Below are 4,948 nucleotides of genomic sequence, written 5' to 3'. Positions count from 1 at the left end.
GATTGTAGTAATTTATTATGTGCAACAGAAAATGAACACCAAGAGACTCCTGTGATTATTTGCCTGTGATGATCCTATCATATTTATAGGTTCTGCACACATTCAACAGTGTGTGAAAATTAGAGAGAGTATGATTATACCCTAGGGTTGCAGTGTACTGATTTTCATTAGATTCTTTATTTCATCAGGCCCTAGTTTTTTTAAATTGATTTGTTTTATCATAGTGAGAGATTTCCTATAGTAGTGCTTTTTAAAATGATTTTTAACTATTTCTTCTATATTTAAAATTTGTAGTTCGTTTATATTATTTGAAAATGTTATGGCTTTGGATGAACAGAAGGAAGGAATTTATTTTAGTATGAAAAATGACTGAAAAAAACCCTCGTATAAGCAACTGGCATCAACTAAGCAGTACTCCTTTATTCACCAAGGCTTTTCTAACATATTCTACCTCATCTTGGGCCCAGAGCAATGGAGTTGACCTACCAGGGACTGAACTTCTGAAACCATGAACCAAATAAACTTCTCTAACTTGTAATTGTCAGGGCGTTTTAGTCACAGAGACAAAAAATGAACACAGAAAATTGGTACTAGAAGTGGGGTACTTTTTGTGACTAATCTGGACTATGTGGTTCAGGGTCCTTTGGAGCTGGTTTGTGGGAGGAATTTGTAAAGGTTTAGAGATTAAAGCTAGAGAAGTCTTAGAATTAGATAAGCATACCTTAATGGGTAATTGTGGAGGGAGCTTCAGAACACCAGAATGCTGAGAGGAATGCAGACAATAAATTCTGTGCTCATGAGGTTTCGGAAGGGAATGGGGACTCTATTGGAAACTGGACTAGAGGCCATTCATGTTACATTCTGGCGGAAGAATTTGTTTACATTTTTGTACATGTCCTGAGAATTTGTGTGAGGCTGAGTTTAAGGGTGATGGACCTCTGGGTATGGTGGTGTACACCTGTAAACTCAGTGACTTGGGAGGCTGAAGCAAGAGGATTCCAAGTTTAGGGCTCAGCAGGTTAGCTAGAACCTGTCTCAAAAAAAAAAAAAAATAATAAGGGGCTGAGGTTCTGGCTTAGCAATAGAATGCTTGCCTAGCATGTGCAAGGCCCTGGATTTGATCCACCACACAAAAATAAATAAATAAATAAATAGAATAAAGGTATTGTGTCCAACTACAACTATATTTAAAAAAATAAGTAAATAAAAAATAAAAATAAAAAAAAGTGCTGGGATGTATCTCCCTGGGGATGTAAAGCAACTCTGAGTTCAATTCCTGGTATCAAATAAGTGAATAAATGTGATGGGCTAATTAATCTTGTGGAAGATTTTCAAGGCAGCACAGCATTTAGGCAGTGGCCTGGAATTTGCAGGCATCTTTTAATCCAGGTTTTCAGGGAGAATCAGAGGCAGAAAGAAGAGTCTGATGATTTTTTAAACTTGCATTTTAGTGAAAAGAATAAGTACATATAATCCCAGCATCTTGGGAGGCTGAGACAGGAGGATCATGAGTTCAAGCTTGCCTCAGCAACTTAGCAAGACCCTAAGCAACTCTGTGAGATCCTTTATCAAAAAAGGGGGGGGGGGGCTAGGGATGTGGTTCCATGATTAAGCACCACTGGGTTCGATCCTGGTAACAAAATAACAACAACAACAAAAGGACCATGAGGACACCACATTCACGTGGGTGCCCCAAAAGTTGTTTTCCCAAAATTCATATCATTGTGTTTAATCACGGAAACACATGTCATTGCATTCATGGTCCAATGGTCCAAAGCTCAAGCTGGCAGCCAACCTTTGTATCATCCACATGATGCTAATTCTGCAAGAATGCAGCACACTGGAGTTAGGGAGTCCTGGAAGTTTCTATCAAGATTTCAAAGGCAAGTCTGGGAGGCCAAGCAAAGTATATCAGTATCAAAATACTTGCATGCAGCACCTAAGAGGGCAATATGTGAAGCCATGAAAAGGAAGCCAAAGCTACAGTGGAGACCCCTTAAATTAAGAGATGCCAGTAACATGGACTGTCTTCTGAGGAAAGCTGCTGGCTGCAGAGAAACCAAACTGAAAGAGGCCACAAGTTCATGACCAGCCAGGCCAAAGGGGCAAGGCTGCCAAAGCCCTTTGGAAATCGTATCTCCCCATCATGTGTCCCACATGCCAGAGGTAGAGCCACAGGAAATGTTTGCCTGGCTGGGTTTAATTCTTGCCTTCATTCTATAAATTCTTTCTATACCCCTATTCCTCTCTGTTGGAAAGTTTACTCTTTGCCATTACATATTGGATATATGTAACTTGCTTTTGATCTTTACAGACGTTCAAAGCCAAGAGTTTGTCTTGAGTCTCAGATGAGACTTTTCACTTGGACTTTTGGACAATACTAGAACTATTTAGACTATGGAGACTATAAAGATGAACTAAATGCATTTTGTATTGTGAGATGAACATGAACTTAGGGGGATAAAATAATACACTTTGGATTTGAGGTGTCCCCTCAAAGCTCCTGTGTTGATGTTCAAATGCAAGATGATGTATGTAATATAATCAGACTATCCCAGTTTGAATGGACTAACTGGGTGGTAACTGTAGGCAGGTAGGACATCATGTCCCACTATTGGAAGAGGTAGGTCACTGAAGTTATGCTCCGGAAGGGCTATCTTCCCTGTGCCCCCTTCCCTTCTTTTTCTTACCTTCCTGGACACCATGAATGTAGCAGTGTTCCTCCACCATGTCCTTCTGCCATGATGTTCTGCCTCACCTTGGGTCCAGGGCAATGGAGTTGGCAACCATGGACTAAACCTCTGAAACCATGAGCCAAAATATATTTTTCCTCCTCTATGTTGTTCTTGTTGGGCAATTTGTACACAGCAATGAAAAACTAACACAAATAAATAAATGAAGTACAAAAATAAATAAATAAAAGTCCATATGGAGGCAGCAGCAATGGAACTCCAAAATTAAGCTAAGATCTGAGTCTTATTATAATGAGACTAGGGAAAAAATCTTATGAAATAGTCTTACCTAACATAATAATGTATAAATTAATGTAAGAAATGTTTACTAATCATTTTCTCTGGTTTTCATTGTAAAGGCAATGGATATAAAATAATGAACAGTTAAAAAATTCTTCTTAGGAACTTTCTCAGGAAACAGTCTTTTCAAATGAATGTGATACACAAATAAGACAATATCAGGTAGTGACAAATATTATGGAAACATTAAAACTATGTCATCAAGAGAGATTTCCTTGACTACTAAGCTTTAGCAACACAAACTCAATAGAAATGAATAAATATATCATTTTAGTAGAAAAAATACCATGATCATATCAATAAATATAGAGAATGTATTTTACAAAATCCAGCCTCTTTTTATGATTGATTTTTGTATGTGGAATCAACCTTGTATCCCTTGAATAAATTCTACCTGGATTTAACATAAAATACTTTTATATAATCTTTTTTGTTTGTATGTAATTCTTATTATATGGATTTAAATTGCTAGAATATCTTTAGATATTTGTGTCTAGTGAAAGACCAAAATTTTCCCCTAAAATCAGGAACATGACAAAAATATTTGCTCTGACCATTTCTAGTCAATGTTGAATGGAGAATTTAGCCAGGATTATAAGGTAAAACAAAACAAAAAAGAGGAGGAAGAGGAAATGGTGGAGGAAAAAGAAGTGGTGGGGAGAAAAATAAAATGAAAGGGAAAGAAAAGGAATCCAGACTAGAAAGAAAGTAAAACTACCTATTTGTGGATGACATGTCAAATATACAAACCATAAAGAGTCTACACACACAGCAGGGAGAAATACTACTAGAGCTAATGAGCAAATTCATCACATTTGCAGGATGCGAGAGAAATGTGTGAAAATGGGTTGCATTTCAATATGCTAGCAATGAAAAATCTGAAAGGAAAATTTAAAAAACAATTTCATTTACATAGAGTCTAAAAAAATAAAATACTGATAAATGAAATAAAGGAGTGCAAGAGTTATGAAAGATAACTACAGACCAATATTGAACAAAAATTAAAGACATAAATAAATATAAAGGCATTCCATAATCATGGATTGGAAGACAATATTAAGATGGGAGTGCTTCACAAAACAAGTCTACTGATTCAGCAAAACCCTTAGCAAAATCCAAGTTGGCTTTTCTGCACCAATAAAAAAAAATCATATAGAAATGTAAGAAACCCAGAATAACAAAGTTATTTCCAAAGTTGGAAGATTCACAATTCCTAATTTCAGAACCTACTGCAAAAATATAATAATCAATATTAAATGGCATTGACATGAAGTCAGAAATATAGCTCAATGACAGAATGAAAGTTCAAAAATAAACTGTTGTATATAAAGTTAATTTATATGCCAAAAATATTCAACAGGGGAAAAATACATCTTGTCAATAGATAGTGCTAAGACAACTGGGTATCAACATGCAAAAGAATGAAGTTGGACAACTACTTCACACATATGCAAAAATTAAATTCATAAGGAATAAAATACCTAAAGATAGAGATAAAAGAAAAAGCCCTTAGAAGAAAACAAAGGTATAAACACTTGCGATCTTGAATTAGACAAAAGTTTCTTGAGCTATGACACCAGAAACCTAAGTAAGCTTTAAAAAAGGAGAGGCTTAATTAAGATTTAAAACTTCTGTGTGTCAAAAGACATTATTAGTGGGATTTGGTGGTGGTGCTTGTAATCAACTGGAGGGGAGGCAATAGGATCACAAGGTTGAGGCCAGTATGGACAATTAAAAATAAAAAGGTGGGCTGGGGATGTGGTTCAAGCCGTAGCGTGCTCGCCTGGCATGCGTGCGGCCCGGGTTCGATCCTCAGCACCACATACAAACAAAGATGTTGTGTCCGCCAAAAACTAAGAAATAAAAATTTAAAAATTCTCTATGTCTTAAAAAAATAAAATAAAATAAATAAAAAG

The sequence above is a fragment of the Ictidomys tridecemlineatus genome, chromosome 6, assembly GCF_052094955.1.
Source record: "Ictidomys tridecemlineatus isolate mIctTri1 chromosome 6, mIctTri1.hap1, whole genome shotgun sequence".
Taxonomy (NCBI): Eukaryota; Metazoa; Chordata; class Mammalia; order Rodentia; family Sciuridae; genus Ictidomys; species Ictidomys tridecemlineatus.
This window is presented reverse-complemented; position numbering follows the sequence as displayed.